Genomic DNA, 9844 nt, shown 5'->3' on the forward strand with positions numbered 1-9844 from the left:
ACATCCTTCACAAAATTTGGTACATCCTTAAAAAAATTCGATACATCTAATTCTTGAGTAATCGAGACCCCTATCTTATTACCCATGGTCTGTTTATTCCTTTAAGAACCTTTGGGAAGTGATTGGAGGTCGTTCCCTACTCCAAAATGAACTTTGGAACCCTAAGTACATCCTTAAGAAAATTTGGTACATCTAATCCTCAACCTATTGGGACATCTATCTCCATTTTCATGGTCCATTTGTTCATTTGGGGACACTTAGAAGGTAATTAGAGGTCGTTCTCCACCCTGGAATGAACTTTGGAACCTTAGGTACATCTTTAAGAAATTTTTGTATTTATATTGTTATGTAATGGTTTGATGTTGCTGATTTAAATAAGGTAGTTGAGTCATATTTTAAAATCATTAGGGGAAAACAAATTGTATTTATTCATGACCATATGAAAATGAATAACAACTGAGGTTATTATTACTTTTAATGGTATTATACTATGAATCATTGATTCGTTCCCAATTGGTGTCTTAGCTGATTCATATCCTCTCAATGGTCCCTGACAGTGGTGTCATTTGATTCGTGTCCAGCTGGTGTCCCTTGATTTTGGTCCTCAGGGAGTAATCAACAAAATTTATAACCTATTACACCATGAACTAGGGTAGCAAAGACAAAGCTACTATAGCATAGTGGCTCTAGGATCGTTCACTGGGATGGGTTTTCACTTCACAATTGATATTAATTCAAAGTTGAATTGGTGCCTTTTCATTTCAAGGTTAGCTTTAAAATAAAACATAATCTTTGGTGGAAAAGGTTTGGTTTTAAGCTAACCAAAAATAATAATAACTGATTTTAATTACAAAGAAAAGTGTTTCTTGGAGTTTCAGATCACTAGGCTCAGGTTCCTTGAACAAAAAAGGAGTTTCGGTCACTTGTTTCTTTTTCTCGTGATTACTACTCAAAAAGTGCTATTTGATAGCTTGTAATTAACTTTTTTAAACACTTTTGAGTAGTAGTTATCACCTTTTAACTCAATTGGCTTGTTAAAGACCCTTGCAATCAATTCTAATAAAAAAATGTGTTAAGTTTTGGTGTTTTGATAGCTTTTTGATCACCAAAGCAATCTGAGATTGAGGAGAGTTCTTTGGAATCCATTCAAGGAGTATACCTAGACAGGGTGTCCGGATACACCATCGGATTGCATCCGGACAACATTCCACCCGGATGTCTTTTCATTCGGATGGCGTTGCTCCGCCGCCATTCCATTTAGATGTATCAGCCGCCATTCCATCCGGATGTATCTCAGCCGCGCACTTTCCACCCGGATGGCTTACATCCGGAAATCTACTGTGCCGACATTCCATCCAGATGTCTCACATCCGACACATTCCATCTAATATTTTGCATCCGGCACCTGACGCCGGATGGGAGAGGAGGCATTTCAAATTCTCCGGACGGACGTATCCGGATCATTTGATAGCGTCTACCCGGATGGGAGAGCAGCCATTTTGCACAGTGCCGCGGTGTTCTCCTGAAGCTTCCCGATTTGTGCCACTGATATTTTGAGATATTTTGCTTTAGATATTTGTTGTCTAAATCCCCAAAATCTCCTTGTAATCCACCAATTATAGGATTCCTTAGTTATTAAGTTTGGAAAAAGGATAAATAACCTTTTTATATTATTATTGTAATTTTCATATATATATATATATATCTCTCGGGAGCCTGTTCTCGGGATGATTGATCCTTTGTACAGTTTTCAAGGGAAGTAAAATATAGAGTCTTTCCTCTGCTTTACCTTCTCATTTTTAATTGTATTTTCTTACTAGTCAAACAAGCTCTGAGGATGTTTCCTTAGAGAATAAGTGGCTAGACTTTTAGTTCCTTGGAGTTAAGATTGTCGGGAAAGGTTCCAAGTGCAAGAATTAGTAGCTTTGTGGTTTCAACCATTAATGAAGAGAAAGTGTGACCCGTTAATGATTTCTATGTTTTTAGTTAACTTAAAATGCCTTTAAATCACCTGGGCCAATACTTGGTAAGGCAAGTGATCTCCATCCGTAGAGATGCACTAGTTTATCTCTTGCGAGCCTCTGGGAGGTGGTTTGAAGGTAGGATTTTCTAGAATAGCCAACACTTGGTAAGCTTTTGGACTCTACGGAGACATCTATTAGTTATCTCTTGCGAGTTTTTGACTGATAATCCAAGGTTAAAGATCACCTTGAATGGCAAGTGCTAGGTGAGAGGTATGAGCCATTGCAAGGTGCATCAATGAGAGAGATTTAGTGTTTGAACCCATTAAAGGAAAACATCTGTACAGTACCGATTAGAGAATTGACTATATGTTAATTCTCTAATGCGAGGAAATGAACCAAATGACCGGAGCTCTGTTTTTACATGAGGAACATCCCCTGTAAACCTAAACCTCCAAGGAATGTTTTTCTTCATAAGTAATTTCCATTACTTCCTTTACCGTTAGTTTAAACCAAACCTTTTTCATCCAAAAATTATGTTTTCTTTTAAAGCTAACCTTGAAATGAAAAAGCACCAATTCACTTTGAATTGGTATCATTTATGAATTGAAAACCCTTCCCAGTGAACGATCCTAGAGCCACTATGCTATAGTAGCTTTGTCTTTGCTACCCTAGTTCATGGTGTAATAGGTTATAAATTTTGTTGATTACTCCCTCAATCAAGGAGCACCAACTGGACATGAATCAACTGATACACCGACTGGGCACGAATCACCTCGCATTGGGGATTTAACATATAGTTATTTCCTGAACTGGTGTGGTACAGATGCTTCCCCTTAATGGGTTCAAACACTAAATCTCTCTCACTGATGCATCTTGCAATGGCTCGTGCCTCTTACCTAGCATTTGCCATTCAAGGTGATCTTTAACCTTGGATTACCCTTCAAAAGCTCGCAAGAGATAACTAATGGATGTCTCCTTAGAGTCTAAAAGCTTACCAAGTGTTGGTTATTCTAGAAAATCCTACCTTCAAACCACCTCCCAAAGGCTCGCAAGAGATAAACTAGTGCATCTCAATGGATGGAGATCACTTGCCTTACCAAGTGTTGGCCCAAGTGACTTAAAGGCATTTTAAGTTAACTAAAAAGATAAAAACCATTAACGGGTCACACTTTCTCTTCATTAAAAACTAAAACAACAAAACTTCCAATTTATGCATGAGGAAACTTACCCGACTTTCTTCACTCCAAGAGACGAAGAGCCTAGCCTCTCATCCTCTGAGGAAAAATCCTCAGAGTTTAGTTGGCTAGAAAGAAAAATAACGAGAAAACAAAAATATGAAGGAAAAACAGAGCAAGTGCTTTGTAAAATATATTTCTTACTATTACAAAAGGTTGTCTCTAAGAACAAGCTCCTGAGAGATCTTTATATGAAAATTACAATAATAATATATACAAGGTTATTCATCCTTTTTCCAAACTTAATAACTAAGGAATCCTATAATTGATGGGTTACAAGGAGAGTTTGGGGATTTAGACATGAAATATCTAAAGCAAAATATCTCAAAATGTCGGTCGCAAATATCTGGAAGCTTCAGGAGAACACCGCGGCACTATGCAAAATGGCTGCGAAACTCTCCGGATAAGCACTATCAGAGGATCCGGATATGTTTGTCCAGGGAAGTTGAAATGCCCTCCTCTCCCATCCGGCGTCAGGCGCCGGATGTGAGATATTCGGAGAAGGTGCCGAATGTAAAATATCCGGAGAAGGTGGAACGTCACAAGGGAGACCGTCTACATGTGCAAGGTGTAGGGACCCCTCCCCCTGATGACACGGAGCACGCATCGCTATCCGGAGCACTCCATCCGGATTCCCCAAAGGACACGTGGCGTGCTCCCTTATCCGGACTCCCTTAGGGAGAAGCACATGGTACTCGCGATCATCACACCCTGGACGATATCATATCCTATCCGGATATGTTGTCTGAATCATTGACTAAAGTGAGCAAGCCTTGCTACAGCCCACGTTCCGCCGCCCTCCGATGGTGTGTCCGGACGCCCTGTCTGGACATCTTTTGCAGGGAAGACCCCATACTCCTTGTATTTTGGATTTGCTTATGGCAAAGGACTTCAAAGCTTAGGTTCTTCATGTTTCTGAGCTTTGTCCGGACACCCTGGATTCCAAAGAACTCTCCTCATTCTCAGATTGCTTTGGTGATAAAAAAGCTATCAAAACACCAAAACTTAACACAATTTGATTAGATTGATTGCAAGGGTCCTTAATATGTTAATTGGGTTAAAAGGTGATAACTACTACTCAAAAGTGTTTAAAAGAGTTAATTACAAGCTATGAAATAACACTTTTTGAGTAGTAATCAATCATTTGAATAGTTTTCTTCAAAAATTTTGTCAATTTCAAATGGATTATAGTTGAATTGAAAAAGGAAGGAATATAGTTGTAGCAAAGAAGGATTGAATTTGTGTGGGCAATATAGAAGAAAGAGGTCGACCCTTATATGAAAAACAAATTGTTAACCAGTGGGCATAATAGTGGCCGACCTTTTCATGTAGGGGTTGGCCCTTTTTAGCTTATGACCCTTAGTCATAATATTAGTTTTGCTTGAAGTGGTTAGTAGCAAAAATAAGGGTCAACCCTTTAGTTCATAGGTAGTCCCATCATGTTTTTAAAATTGTTTTTGTTTTATGTGGGTAGTAGGCAAAACAAAGGTTGATCCATTGTTTAATTGGTAAGGCTTTAAATATGGATGTTATAACGTTAGAACATTGATAGTGAGGAAAATTATAGTTAGCTCATGTATTCAAAGGTAGAGCCTGAACTTATATTACATATCAAATAAGTACCTAATAAATAATAAATAAAAGTAAATGCATTGCGTGATGTTTGGTATAGATAATACATTTCAATATTTAGCTCATTAATGTCACTCTATAAAGTGTTAATGAAGCGGATTTGGATTGTTCATAATCTAAATGAGGTATTAATATATGATGACTACATGTATGATCGTGACAATTATTATAAGTAATTAGTTTTGATAGGGTTATTTATAAATATATATTTAAACAATTAAAAACCTAATGGGGTCTAAGTGTGAGAATAAAATAATTTATGCTTATTTTGTAAATATTGTAAGTATTTTTGTAATGAATATATGTATTATTGGAAATATTTACGAACATGCCTAGTTTATTGCTATTTCTATATGTATGTATGTATGTATTAAAAAGTAAAATCAAGGATGTTCATCATCTCCTCATAAGGATGTAATTGGGTTCTGAAGTCCATTTCAGGGTAGGAAACAACCTCCAATCACTTCTCAAGGATCTTTAACGGAACAAACAAACCATGAGTAATAAGATAGGGTCCTAGTAGCTCAAGGATTGGATGTCGCAAATTTTGTGAATAATGTTCCAAATTTTGTAAATAATATACCAAATTTTGTAAATGATGTACAAAGTTTGTTTCGAGGTAAGGAACGCCCTCTAATCACTTCTCGAGGGTCTCCAAATGAATAAATGGATTATGGAAAGGGAGATAAGTGTCTCGTTAGCCCAAGGATTGGATGTATAAAATTTTCTTAAGGATGTACCTAGGATTCCAAAGTCCGTTTTGGAGTACGAAATGACCTCCAATCACTTCCCAAAGATCCCTAAATGAATAAATGAATCATGGGTAATAAGATAGGGGTCCCGGTAACTCAAGGATTCGATGTACCAAAATTTGTAAAGGATGTAACAAGGGTGCCAAAATCCATTCCGAGGTGAAGAACAACCTCCAATCACTTTCTAAGGGTCTTTAAAGGAATAAATAGACCATGGAAAAGGAGGTTGGTGTCCTGTTAGCTCAAGGATTGGATGTAACAAATTTTCTTAAGGATGTACCTAGGGTTCCAAAGTCCATTTCGAAGTAAGGAACAACCTCCAATCACTTCCCAAAGATCCCTAAAGGAATAAACGAACTATGGGTAATAAGATAGGGGTCCCGGTAACTCAAGGATTGGATGTACCAAATTTTTTTAAGGATGTACCAAATTCTATGAAGGATGTACCAAATTTTGTAAAAGATGTACTAAAGAGGCCAAAGTCCATTCTGAGGTGGGGAACGACCTTTAATCACTTTTTGAGGTTTTCCAAAGGAATATTTTTAAAGTGTCCCATTAACTCAAAGATTGGATGTACCAAATTTTCTTAAGGATGTACCTAGGGTTCAAAAGTCTATTTCGAAGTAGGGATAAACCTCCAATCACTTCGCAAAGATCCCTAAATGAATAAACGGATCATGGGTAACAAGATAGGGGTCTTTGTAGCTCAAAGATTGGATGTACCAAATTTTTTTAAGGTATACCAAATTTTGTAAAGGATGTACCAAATTTTTTAAATGATATACCTGAAGGGAAAAACACAGATATCTCTGTTTCCCAAGTCTAAATCAGGTTAGGAATATGCATAACTATCCTAGGCTTTTTTAAAATCTTATGTACAATAGAAAAATAATATTTGTATACTTTAAAAGGATTCAGAAAGTGCTAACGAAAACTATACCTCAGATTCAAATGTTCTCGAATCAAATCCACATGGTAAATATGAAGATTGAAATTGCAAAGTCTCGTAAATCTGAAGTTTTCAATCTGATTACTCGACCCTTGATCTTGGCACACTTTCGATGGAGAAGAAAAAAAGGGTGGATGCTATGGCTCTCAATCTTTCTGGATGATGAGAGACAAAAACTATGAAAACTCTAACCTCTAGGAGGTATTTATAAGGTTCCTAAGTGGGCTTAAGTGACTTAAGTCCACATGGGCTTGGGTAACTTAATTTAGCCTAAAATGGGTTCTAATTGATTAATTAACCCAATAGGTTCAACTAATTAATCAGTTAGCCTAATCCAGAGACCTTGTTCACTTACCTTTATGCAACCTTGCATAGTAACCAAAACGTCCTTATGCATAAAAGTGAACTTAGAGCTAATTCGACCCTCATAATTCATGCTAACAAGGTATATGAGCTCAAAATGGGGATCATTGGGACCCATAGGAATACTGGCTCCCTCATAATCCAATTCTAAAGTTGATTCAAAATCACACTATAGAGAATCAATTGAAATCCAATATCCTATGTAAATAACAACAAGACACCAAGTGCTTGAGTCTATGACCTGCTATCCATTGGGTTCAGTCTCCCTATGAACTAGTGTCCATAGTCTACCAAGGTGAAAGCTATCAGCCTTTCAAGACTACTTCTACCATCCTTAAGTTACAAATCCTTCTATTGTGTGTTTAATTGGTATATCTTAGCTCTCAAAAGAGCCTATGTAAAGTTCCACTTAAGAAACTACCATGGCCATAGTTTCCATGAACACACCTCCTTAGGATCACCCAAGAGGACACACTATCTCAATCCCAAGAGATATAATAGTGCCTCTATTGAGAATACTTATTGCTATCGGTTTCCATCAATAATGATTTAATCCATAGGGAATATATGATCAACTTATGATCTCACCCATAGGTCAAAGTCATTGCTAACTTTAGCATAAACTCAATATTCTCTCAAGGTTGAGAGAAACACAATGAAGCAGTTTGGTGAGGTCATGACTCACCGTAAGTCCTGTCCAATGTATAACCATACACACTAGTGCACTCACCATGGGAAACCCATCCCGATAGCCAAGACTAGCCATCCTTTCAATTAGGAGGTGGTGTGCTACAACCTCTAATGGGTTGCCTAAACCTATGAATCGGTTGTAGTGCACCATGGGAAACCCATACCGATAGCCAAGACTAGCCATCCTTTGAATTAGGAGGTGGTGCACTACAACCTCTAATTGGTTGCTTGGACCTATGAATTGGTTGTGAACAAGTCATTTATTTGCAAGGAACCTATGACTTAGATCTTCTATGCAACTCTAATGCACCTAAGTCACGTATAATGCAAAATATGTAAGCAATAATGCTCATAAAGTATAATACAGGGAATAAGGATAGATAAAAGTGAAATTGGAACATCATTAAATAAATAATGAATTCCAAATTTATTACATCATGTCATGCTTTAAGGGCACTATCTTAACAGTAAAAAGGGTGGCAAAATCCGTTCCGAGATCGAGAACAACCTCTAATCACTTTTCAAGGGTCTCCAAAGGAATAGATGGACCATGGAAAGGGAGATAGGTGTCCCATCAGCCTAAGGATTGGATGTACCAAATTTTCTTAAGGATGTACCTAGGGTTCCAAAACCCATTTCAGAGTAAGGAACAACCTTCAATCACTTCCCAAAGATCCCTAAAGGAATAATATACCTTGCCTAATAAGATAGGGGTCCCGATCAAGGATTGGATGCATTAAATTCTTTTAAGAATACACCAATTTTTGTGAATGACGTATAAAATTTTATAAAAGATGTACCAAATTTTGTAAATGATGTACCAAGGATTCCAAAGTCCATTCCAAGGTTGGGAACGACCTTCAACCATTTCCCAAAGGTCTCCGAATGAATAAATGAACCATGGGAAGGGAGATAGATGTCTTATTAGCCTAAGGATTAGATGTACCAAATTTTCTTAGTGATGTACCTAGGGTTCCAAAGTTCATTTCAGAGTAGGAAACGATCTCTAATCACTTCCCAAAGATCCTTAAAAAAATAACAGACCTTAGGTAATAAGATAGGGGTCCCGATAGCTCAAGGGTTGAATGTATCAAAAAAATTTAAGGATGTACCAAATTTTATGAAAGATGTACCAAATATTGTAAAGGGTGTACCGAATTTTATAAATGATGTACCAAGGGTGCCAAAGTCTGTTCTGAGGTCAAGAACGACCTCCAATCACTTTCTAAGGGTCTCCAAAAGGAAAAAAAAATGGACCATGAGAAGGGAGATAGGTGTCCCGTTAGCCCAAAGATTATATGTATCAAATTTTCTTAAAGATGTACCAAATTTTTTTAAGGATGTGCCTAGGGTTCTAATGTATAGTTCGGGATGGGGAACGACCTCCAATCATTTCTTGAGGGCCCCCAAATGAACAAATGGACCATGGGAAAGGAGATAAGGGTCTCGGTAACTTGATGATTAGATGTACCAAATTTTCTTAATGATGTAACTAAGGTTCCAATGTACGTTCTGAGGTAGGCAACGACATCTAATGACTTCCCAAGAGTTCCTAAGGGAACAAATGGACCATGAAAAGGGAGATAGTCTAGGTAACTTGAGGATTGAATGTACCAAATTTTCTTAAGGATATACCTAGGGTTCCAAAGTCTATTTAGAGGTGGGAAATGACCTCCAATCACTTCTCAATGGTCCCTAAATGATCAAATGGACCATGGGAAGGGATATAGGGGATCCCAATAGCTTAATGATTGGATGTTCCAAATTTTCTTAAGGATGTAACTAGGGTTCCAATGTTAGTTCCAGAGTGGGCAACGACCTCCAATCTTTCTTGAGAGTTCCAAAATGAACAAATAAACCACGAAAAATGATATAGGGATCCTAGTAACCCGATGATTAGATGTACCAATTTTTCTAATGGATGTAATTAGGGTTCCAATGTTAGTTTTAGGTGGGGACTAACCTCTAATCACTTTTTGAGGATCAGAATACCAAATTTTCCTAAATATGTATCTAGGGTTCAAAATTCCATTTTGGGGTGAGAAATAACCTCAAATCACTTCTTGATGGCCTTTAAAGGAGCAAATGGACCTTGGGAAGAGAGATAGGGGTCTCGGTAGCCTGATGATTTGATGTACCAAATTTTCTTAAAGATGTACCGAATTTATATAAGGGTATATCTAGGGTTCTAGAGTCTATTCCGAGGTGGGAAACGACTTGCAATCACTTCCTAAGGGTCCTCAAAAGATCAAATGGATC

The sequence above is a fragment of the Vitis vinifera genome, chromosome 18, assembly GCF_030704535.1.
Source record: "Vitis vinifera cultivar Pinot Noir 40024 chromosome 18, ASM3070453v1".
NCBI lineage: Eukaryota > Viridiplantae > Streptophyta > Magnoliopsida > Vitales > Vitaceae > Vitis > Vitis vinifera.